The sequence below is a fragment of the Adiantum capillus-veneris genome, chromosome 13 (assembly GCF_014529385.1).
Source record: "Adiantum capillus-veneris isolate H3 chromosome 13, ASM1452938v2, whole genome shotgun sequence".
Lineage (NCBI taxonomy): Eukaryota > Viridiplantae > Streptophyta > Polypodiopsida > Polypodiales > Pteridaceae > Adiantum > Adiantum capillus-veneris.
This window is the reverse complement of record NC_140943.1, coordinates 47,638,207-47,649,602: the sequence shown is the minus strand read 5'-3', so window position 1 is coordinate 47,649,602 and position 11,396 is coordinate 47,638,207.

Below are 11,396 nucleotides of genomic sequence, written 5' to 3'. Positions count from 1 at the left end.
TCCCATTGCACAAGCCTACCCTTTTGACCAAGATGACTATAGGCGTCTAGTGACCTTCTTAGTAAACATGGGCACCTATGATGAAGAAGAAAATTTACATGACTACACGGATGGCACATATGGTCTCATGGATGATGACTTTGTTTATCTCGATGACGAGGATAGGGGTTTAGCCTTAGGGTTTCCCCCCAACCTCTACAATATCCTATTCCCTTGACTCTTTAGGGGGAGTGCAAATAATTAGGTTAGGGTTCCTTATGTTTTTTGTTGTGTTCAATAAGTGTTGGTACCTTTTCCCACTAATGTGCCTTCTGGAGGTATTCCTTTTGTTTCCTAGTGTGTACAGGAGCGTGTTGCTATTGATAGGATTTGGACCTTCATGGAACCTTTCTCCCGTTCACACTTCAAATCAAGCGCGACCATCAACACAAACAGGTGTTTTATGTCCATTAGCATTGCCCTTATCTTTTTGCATCCATGTTTGTCTGCTTTGATTGTGATTGGTAGCATAATATTCAGCGCATTTGCTTAGTATCAAACATTTAATTCAATGTAATGTTTTGTCATAATCACTTGTCTAGGTTTAAAAATCAAGCAGTCCGACTAAGCTAGTTTGACCAAGCTAAGTATTAGAAATCTTCTCTTAATACCATGGGGAATGCCTTCCTAATAAGCATATGCAGTTTTAGGTAGACAAATTGATTGGTAAAAGAATTTCAAACAATTTGTTAGCAATGAACATTAAATTGCAATGTAATCAAATGCATAAACAGATGTAAAGGCAAAAAATTAAACAAGTCTGGGGTCGCTAATTTGACGGTCGAAAGGCACTAGAGATCGAATATTAATACCATGGGTAAGCTTCTTAATTTTCTGTGGTCAATTAAGTTGTTTAATCGCGAGAGCCAAGTATTCATGTTCAAGGGCTGACTAGAGGCTATATCTAGAAAACCTTGTAGTTAAGCTACCATAAAAGGAATTTCTCATGAAATCATCGCCTGTCTGATTACTTTTTCTTTGACCCCCCAAGGTCTTTTCACAGTGATTCAATTATGATGTGTGTGCTTATTTTGTATGCCTTGGGTTTTTTGCTTTTCAAGGAAAAGCGCCCACACTGGGAACCTCTAGGGCTCTAGTACCATAGGCGATACATGTGAGTGAAGTACCAAATCAAGCCGAGATTTCTCTTCCAGCTTAAAATTTTACATTGTGGCACTTTGATTTTTTGCTTGTTCATTTTCAACATTTAAATTTTGTAACTTTGGGGGGTCATATAACACTGTTACATTCCCCAGGCTCATCACATTAGTAAACTCCCTTTATAATACTTAAGCTAAAGGTCGATAGGGTTAAGCCCACTAGAAAGCCCTAGTACATTTCATACAATGCTGCCTAAATCGGATTAAGAACCTAAGTAACCATTGCTTATTAGGAAGGCATTCCCCATGGTATTAAGAGAAGATTTCTAATACCTAGCTTGGTCAAACTAGCTTAGTCGGACTGCTTGATTTTTACACCTAAACAAGTGACTATGACAAAAGATTACATTGAATTAAATGTTTGATACTAAGCCAATGCGCTGAATATTATGCTACCAATCACAATCAAAGCAGACAAACATAGATGCAAAAAGATAACGGCAATGCTAATGGACAAGAAACACCTGTTTGTGTTGATGGTCGTGCTTGATTTGAAGGTTCCATGAAGGTCCAAATCCTATCAATAGCAACAGGTTCCTGTACACACTATGAAACACAAACAATACCTCTAGGAGGCACATCAGTGGGAAAAGAGAACTTTTCTAATCACTCAACTCTAAAACAGAAACACTCCTATCGTACTAATCTTACCTACCCTCCATCACACAAGTGATGAGGATCAAAGGTGTTTTATGGCATAGGTTTCTGTTTCACTGTACCAGATGTGACATGTGTAGGTCTGAGTCAATGTTTTGACTTTTATTGTGCATACTCGTTTGCTAATTGCTCTTGCTCTTTATTTTTTTATTTTTTGTGAGTATAAAGCTTTATATGTACATTCCCTAAGATTGGAATTGAGAGGTCAGGGAAAAAGGTTGAGAGGGAAACAAATGAATGATGACTATCAGCAAACACTCCCCCCTTCCTTGGGTAGATCATACCGTTTGAAATGAGCTTGTCACCCTTTGAAACCAATTGTTCCAGTTGGTAATAGGTGAGGATTTTTGCCAGTAGTTTTCTATTACCCTAGATGCCTTGTCAAGTTGCAAGGTTGGTAAGGTACTCTCCCAGGATTTTATTTGAAGTGGTTCATCAGGTGATTCTTGAACACTGAGAGGTGTGGATTCTTTTGTAGCTTCATTGAGGTCCACTACTATAGATGGAGGCGGTGTAGAATCTTTTACCTCTATGGATGTATTACATGAGGAGCTAGAAGCTTCATGGGACTCCCCCCTTCCTGAGCTAGGTGGAACAAATCGTCCTTTCTTTGGTACCCAAACTAGCTCGGGAGCAGGTGTGTAGCATTCTGTGATTTTTTTCTTTTCACGATCATTGATTCGTTTTGGAGCTACGGGATTGGGCTCACTTGGGTCAGGTGATAGGTAAGAGCACAATCTACGTTTCGGCACCCAGATTTGATCATTTCCTTGATAGTAGCCTTGGGCTTCCAATAGTCGTTTAGGGATCCATCGCAACATTTTCTTACTTTTCTTGGAGCGAGTGGTACGTTTCTTACAAGGCTTCTGTTTTTTAGCACTAGCTATGCTCACTACAGAGGTTTTAGGGACCCACTTGTATGTTTTCTCTGTTATATTAGGATGGTTCTTGTGTGTCTCAAGCTTTCTTTCAACTACATCAGTTGAAGCTCTAGAGAGTTGGGCTATGGGGACGTATGGTTCAACCTCCTGGACATGCAATGTCTTGGGTTTTATTTCCTTGGGCAATATCTGAGGGACTATGGCTTGAGTGGTAGGGCTAAGAGTTGGTTTTTGCGTTGTAACACCCCCAGTCCCCCAATCAATAGTGCATTTGGTGGCTATCATCCACGTGCGGCCTAGGTTTATATTACCCTCCATAGTTCCAGTAGGCATGACCAAAAAGTCTTGAGCTACCACCCCATTGTCATAACTGACAGAAGTGTGCCAGATTCCAAAAACCGTAGTTTTTTTCTTGTTGACACCCTTGACTTGGATAATACTCTCAGATAGAGGTGGCTTCCCTAACTGACACCACACCCCATAGGATAGCAGATTGTATTTAGCACCCGTGTCCAATAAGGCGTTATATAGCACTTTTCCATAGGCACTATTTAACTCAATGGGGTATCGTAGAGGTGTGTCAGAGTCCAACCCATCCTCTTCGTGTGCTTCATTTGCATCAGGTTCCGAGCGAGTAGCTCTACCTAATGTTTCCATGAAACGGCTAAACATACTAGTACTAGGCTGTGGAGCTTCGGGAGGTGCATGGCCTTCTCTCTCATTGTTTTGGTTAGGGTATGCTTCCATGATTTCTGAGTCGGAGGAGGAATCACTAGCGGCTATTTTAGGGTCTTGGGTGGTGCTACCTTGTGTCCCCGCTGAGGGTCTAGAGCTTATCGTGGATGGGTAATGGGTGTCCGTATGAACAGAGGCACTCTCAATATGCTTGTGTTCTAACACTCGCCCAGAGCGTAAGTGCATGTGCTTTTGATACCCTAAGGTGTCAAAAAAGCTGCTCTAGGAGGCCTTGTGACTAGTTTTTAGCGTGTTTTTTGTTTGTTTTTTTGCTAGATTTTTTAGAGCGTGTCGTGGAATGGGCCGTGTGATAGCTCGAAACGAGCGTATCGATCAGAGGGTCGTGCCGTGCTTTACAGCCCTCCGTTTGGTCACTCTATGCCCTCGGAATCCCTAAAACTGTCAATTTCCAGTAGGGAACTAGGCCCAAACTAGAAAGTCTAAGGGTGCAAGTGGGAAGAGAAAGGAGGAGAGTGGAGGACTTGTCCCACATGCTCTCATTCTCTCTTGAGGGAGTAGGGTATATATATAAGAGTGAGTCTAGTATATATCATAAGACTGCGGCCTGAGGCTTGGGCTTGGGCTTGGGCTTGGGCTTGGGAAAATGATCCCGATCTATCTTTTATACAAACCAACCCGTCCGTTTTAAGAGTCACGTTTTTTATTTTCGAAAAATATCGCCGCCCACTCGCTCGCGTTTTTAATTTCCGAATTTTTTTCCTTTTTTTTCGTTGATGCAGAAAATACAGAAATTGAAAAAAACGCAGACATGCAGAAATGCAGAAAATGCAAAAAAAACGCAGAAATTGCAGGAAATGCAGAAAAAACGCAGAAATTGCAGAGAATGCAGAAAAAACGCAGAAATTGCAGAAAATGCAGAAAAAACGCAGAAATTGCAGAAAATTGACAAAAATGCAGAAAATTGCAGAAATTGAAAACGCCGAACTTGAAAATGCAGAAATTGCAGAAATTGAAAAAACGCAGAAAATTGCAGAAATTGAAACTTGACAACAAATGCAGAAAACGCAAAAAACAGAAATCTCCACACACTCCTTCCCTGCCTTTCCTATGATAGAAATTGCACCACAAGGAAGCGTAAAGTGCTAACCGAGCTTAGTGTAGGGCATATCCCCGGTAGCGGCGCCAAAAATGTGCGCTCCTTGCCGCACTGTCGAAGCAAGGGACTTGCCAATACACCGTATGCGAGCCACAAACGGCTCCAAGCACACAACAAGCCTAAACTAGCAAGCTCAAGAAAACAAAGGGTGTGTCACTCACCGCTCTACGCTCGCCTTCGTGGTGGATTCCTCGCCGCGATGAAGAAGAAGCTGCAGTCGTGCCGCGCTCAACCGCTTCGCCGCCGTCGTGCCTTCGTAATGCTCGATCGCACACACACTCTCCCTCTCTCTCTCTCTCTCACACACACACACAAGGAGGTGAAGAAGAAGAAGATGGAGATGGAGCAAGAGCACTCTTCAATTGCACAAATGAGAGAATGAGTAAAAATTAGGTTTAGTTGGCTTTTATAGGAGCTCACCCCATTCACACTTGGGCGCCCATGCTTAACCAACTAATCCCTTGAATGTCCAAGTTAAAGTGCGCCTCTCATCGGCGATCACTCTACCTTTCCCTATTGGACCGACAAGCCCGGTACCTGACTCTATCGAATACATAATACACGTCCATCGTAGGTGATGGGGTGTCCGTGTGCCGTGAGTGTTAACAGAAGGTGAGTGACACACCATTCTTCCTTGTGAGCTTGTCTGTTGTATGACTGTGTGCTAGGAGCCTTTGTGGCTCGCACACGGCGCGTAGCAAGTCCCTAGCCTTGACAAAAACAGTCTTTATACACAAGTGTTAAAATCAGGGGCCAAAAGATATAATAGTCTGTCATCTTCAAGCCAAGGAACTTTGAAAACCATAGTTGAGAAGGTAACCTGCACCCATGGAAACAACACAACTTTTCGTTAGGATTGGCACCATATGCAGGTGATGCATGGGTATCCCATGTCATAATAATCAATATCTAATTCTCCTAAATGATTTTCTCATGTTAAACTGATCATTTAATATGGGGAAGTGCCACGGGAGAAAAAGCTAGAATATTGGTTAAGTTACCAGACCGTCGGCCACAATAGGGATCCAAAGGAGGGAAAATAGATCCAAAGGGGGGGGGGGGGCATCTGCAAAAGAGCTATGTGCAAAAATGGGCTCAAAAGACCCTAAGGTTCAGCCCATTAAGACTTCCAAAATGCTAAGGTTCCAAAATTCAAAGGTTGTGTCCAAAGGTCAAAAGCCTAGGGAATTGGAGAGTCTCCCAAGGGGTCCAATGAGCATTCAGCAGCCTAATGGCTTGCATGATTCCTATTGGCCAGGAGGCAAAGGGGTCCAATGAGAGTTTAGTTTAATTAAGTAATTACCTAAAGCTCTCACCAAAGGGGAAAGGGGGGACACATGTCAAAAGACTATCACTTATGTTGCTTAATTTCCATTGGCTAGGCCTGGGGAGGTCCAATGAGGTGTGAGGATGAGCAAATAGGAAGAGGGGTCCACCAAGAGAGAGAGGGGGCTGATTTTTCAAAGGCATTATTGACTTACACACTCACACAATCTATGTGTGAAGCAAGAAGACTCTCTATGTCCTTCTCAAGCTTTAATGGAAAGCTTACCACCTACTCCAAGCTTCTGAGAAGGGAGGCCTACACCAACAACTCTTGGCTTTGTGATGCAAATCCAACCAAGATCCAAGCTTCAATGCATGCTCATCTCCTCTACCATGCTAATTACTAAACTAAGCTATGCTAATAAGAGTGATTATGTGAGGAGATGTATATCTTTCTCGTAAGAATACTCCTTCTTCCTCTCAATCTACTCTCATACCTCGCTAGCTCTCACCATCTTCGAAGGTGTGTGAGGTCTTGGGTTTGAGACCGTGAGGGAATTGATGTTGTGTTTAATAAGTTTTGTGCTGAGTGCTTGAAGTTCCCATCTTCATAGCACTAGCTAGTATTGAAGGAACACAAAGAATTGTATTGTAAAATGTCTCTCTTGATGGGAAAAACTGTAATACAAAGCCTTTTGGAGGGGGGACCGGCTCCATGCAAATCCGGTCCTCAACCGTTGCCAATTGCTTGATTTCTCTCTCTTTTGAAGTATTGTTCGTGCTATCTAACTAGGTGTTATGTTTTTTGTTGCTCTTTCCACCCAAGCACTCTTGTTATTCTCATTAGGAATCTATTCTAATGAAATGCTCACTATGTTCATGCTATTTTCCGCTACACACAAGTTACTAGGCCATTAAATGTTACATCCCACATGTTATAGATGTCACCCAACTAAATTGCTTTCAAAGATAAGTAATAAAAAAGGTGAAGGTACTCAAAATTCATAGATGGTTTCATTTACAAGGGAAAAAAACATATGGATCTGCTTTTTCTTTGCAAGTGCTCATCTGGAGACGAGTTTTACGAAGCAATTTAGCCTCAAAGTGCACCACATATACCTGTTTCTTGACTTTACAGAGTTTGGCATAAATTGTCGCTATCTTTTCAGGGTTAGTGATAGTGCTCATACATGCAGTCAATCTATACTCTGGAGTCACCTGTAACATAAAAAGATGTTAGTAAGTAAGTCCTACACCTCCCTAGACGGAATAAGCCACCATATTCGGCCATATCTTATGAGCAGCCATAAGGTATCATGCACAACCATACTTGGCAACCATATTTAGGCATAACCCTTCTTAACCATATTCACACCCACTTGGCCATATGAGCAGCTATATCTAGATGTAGCAACCATATTCGGCCACATGGGCAGCTTTAAGGTACCATGCATAACCATATTTGGCCACATTTCACACACTTCACCACCATAATCATAACCATATTCAGCCACAACCATTTTTAACCATATTCTCAACCAATCATTCACAACTATATTTAGCTACATGAGCAGCTTTGCACATGAAGTAGCCAACCATTTCCATAACAGTCATATTCAAGAGCATGCATGAGTTTTATATTGCTATATTGTTATATCGGTACTGGTGTACTGGTACTGTTATACTGCAATACTGGTATTTGCATACTGGTATACTGGTATTGGTCTTAGATTTGTAGTGCTAGTACTAGTACTGGTACTGGCAGTACTGGTATTGGCTAGTACTTGCAGTGCGGTACTAGAAGTACTGGTAGTACTGGTATAACTGGAAGTATTGGTATGTACTGGTAATGGCAGTATTGGTAATGGCAGTACTGGTGATGGCAATACTGATATTGGTCAGTACTGGGACTTGCAGTACTAGCCATTACTTGTACTACCACTACTGGTACTGGTAGTACTGGTATACTGGTACTGATACACCAAAGAATCCTTTCAAGGTATAATTCCCATTCATAGTACAAAATAGTCTTTATACACAAGTATTAAATCAACAGCTTGGAGATATAAAAGCCCGCCCTCTTCAAGTCAAGGAACATTGAAAACCATAGTTGAGAAGCTAACCCTCAACAAAGGGTCAGAAGAAGTAGCCAACTATTCCCATAACAGTCATAACATCGACTTAGTATAGTTAAAAACATACATGAGTTCTACTACCATATCAAAGGTGAATCACAACACAACCAAGCAGCTCGGACAGTAGTCCATATTGGAGACAACCTCACCTGAGATTGAGTCGGAGCAGCTAGCTCCACAATAGCTTTCTTGTCTTTGCCTTTTGCCATAGAGCCAACAACCCACACCCCCTTGCCAGTTAAATCTTCACAATCTTAAGGTACAGACAACCTTTCACTAGTACACACACACACCACAGACGCACACTTGTACCAATGCTAAGTGAGCATGGAAGCTCACCTTTTATAGTCTTTGTTGCCAGTAGCCACATTCTATTCATAGCAGCAAGGGGGTTCCGTCTTCAAGAGGGCAAGACAAGTCCGTCTTCAAGAGGGGGAAGAACCAACAACGCCATCTCGTAGAGAGAGAGAGAGAGAGAGAGAGAGAGAGAGAGAGAGAAGAGCTAGAGATGCACTGTAGAGCTGATGCCGCAGGAGGGAGCCACCGTGTCATCAAGCATATGAGGACACATTGTACAAAGTCAGGCCAGCTCGTAAAAACCCATTATATTCCTTAACTCACCAGGTGTTAGGTACAGTATATTACGCAACCACCCACAAATTTCTTATTACAAATTTCACCTCATAAATACAAACCCCCTTTTTTGTACAAGACATTTCCTAGGTCAATACAAGATATTGAGATTAATCCCTAGTTAATTATACCAAGGCCGTGGCAACAAGCCACTCCTATATCCAGAAGGAATTTAATCCTTGTATTAATAGCAGAATGTGTGTGTGTGTGTGTGTGTGTGTGTGTGTGTGTGTGTGTGTGTGTGTGTGTGTGTGTGTGTATCCTCCCTTACCCATGCACCATAACTAATGAGTATAGTAGGCCCATTACATGGGCCTACTTCCTCAGTAAAGAATAAGTAATGCAACATCAAACTTTGCACCATGCCATTCTTTTTTTACGCAGGTCGTTGTTATGGTAGAAATCAAAATTCTTCTATAGAAGCCATTAGCTTGAAACTTCCTAATAAGAACCCTTCTAGGGCTAAAAATACATTAGGAGAGGAGTAAATAATTAAATGTAAAATACTCAAACAAGTATGTAGAGAAATTTTGAAGGGTATGTTGCTCTTTTTCAGTACAAACTCAATGGAAGTCAGCTGAAGGTGATCCCGTTTCCAAAAAAACCTAGTAGGGAAGTTACCCTCAGAAGAAGTATCAATATTTGGTTCAATTGACAAATAGTTAGTACGTTTAGTGAAGGTAATACCGTTGATAGTTTCTTGTTTTAAACAGGTGGGATCAATCACTAGCCAAGGAGGATAGATATCCAACACCTGTTGGGCAAAGTTAGAGTTATTGATACTTAATATGTCATCCATAAATCTAAAGGTGTGATTACATTGTATAAGCAGAGATAGCCCTTCTGCTTGGGAAGTTTGGCTTAAAATCCATTTATATTCAACATATAGTAAATAAAGGTTACATATAGCCGGAGAACAAGAAAATCCCATAGGAATGCCGCATGTTTGACGAAAGCAGTTATTACCAATTAAGATATAACAGTGGTTTAGAACCCACTGAATGATTATTTGAAACTGAATACGATTCATATGAAGAGGGAAAGACTTGCTCACTTTTTTAATCCACCTCGCTAACTTAACAAAGGAGAAGCCAGAGAGCCCTTCCTTGGCTTTATTAGAGAAGGCCAAGTCTATGAGATAATTCAATACATTCATGAGACCATATTCGCCTGCTAGAGGAATAGTTTCATAGCATTGGTAATATCATTTGTATATACTGAATAAATGGCAGATGGAAGGTTCAAGAGGACTTCAACATAGTTACCAACAACCAGCCAAAAGGGTTGGATGTATATTCCTGAGAAGCGCCTTACATCTTCTCTTTTACTAGCACATATGTTTTTGAGCTCTTCACATACCAAATTAAGTCCTTCAGTAACATGTTTCGTAACACCACAAAAAAGGCAATTGGAAGCATCTAAGATCCATCAAAATTTACTCTTATGACTTTAAAAGTTGAAAACGGAATGGGGAGTTCAGTAGTTTCTACCTAAAATCCTAATTCGGTCATACTCTTACATGTTCTCTCTATAATAATATCCAAGTTTCCTTCCATGTGACAGAACTCATCACCTTTAAATCGATTTTCAGCCGGTTCAAAAGTAAGTTTTTTGTATATGACAGATGCCATATTAGACGCCTTATTTAAACCCACAATGAACCATTTCGATTTAAGCTTGTGAAAGGCTAAGGAAAGATCAATGGTTAGCCATGTAGACTCAATCTGTAACCAATCATGTGGGAGTTGTGATACCAACAAGGCAAAGTCAACCTCTAAAGTTATGTTCAATGCATGTCAAATTGACAACTCCAATTGGAGTTTATTAACCAAGTCGGCCAGACATTCAGTAAGTGCTTTTAAAGCAATATGAGGATTAAGTGGGTGAGGGGATATGTGATTGAGGCCTTTGGAAAGGAGGCATCTTACAAAGATATTCTCTATAATAGAGAGATCCGTGGTACATACGTACATTCCAAGAATGCCAAATTCCTTTGTAAATCGATCCCATAGATGAGAATCACATGACAAGGGTTTTTCCTTCCTAAAAAACTCATTAGAGTATACCAGATGTAGTATAGATTCAGTAAATCTCCATCCTATCCTAACATGGTTTAACAAATCCAAATTACCAAAGATAGTCATAAAGCATTTGTTAAATATAAAATGAGGTGAAAAGAATTCCAAAATTTTGTTGGTTAGTGAAGACCCAATGAACGAAAATTCCTTGCATACTTTCCTCCTGAGATACAAGATGCATTCTGCCAACCCCATTACATAGTACTTGCATTTACAAATCCAACAAATGTTTCACAGGATAGCCTCTGCCTCTCCCTCTAATCATGCTTCTTGCTTCCCCTCTCCCTCCATAAGACTCAACAGACGAGGAGGCCGGAGTCAAAAAAGATGTGTAAGAAGAAGTGGAGGAGATCAAAGAATGAGAAGAAAAATCCTTAGTATTAGTATTAGGTTTTAACATGCCAAGGAGAGTTTTGATACCAAGATAGTTAACATAAGTAGTCAGAAGTAGCCCGTGTTTTTCTACAGGCAGTTCTTTGAGAAGAGAGAGCATAAGGGGGCGAAACTGAATGAAAGCCATCTGAGCTAACATAAGTTCTTTGGCCTGGCCTCCTAACCAAGAGCAAAAAAGGAAGAGGTAGTGAGCTGAAGGAGTGTTGGGAAACATGAGATCCAAGTTGTTGAGGACATACCATATAGCATGATCAAACCAGATAATGTTAAATTCACAAAAGGCCTTAAGGTCAAGAAACCGA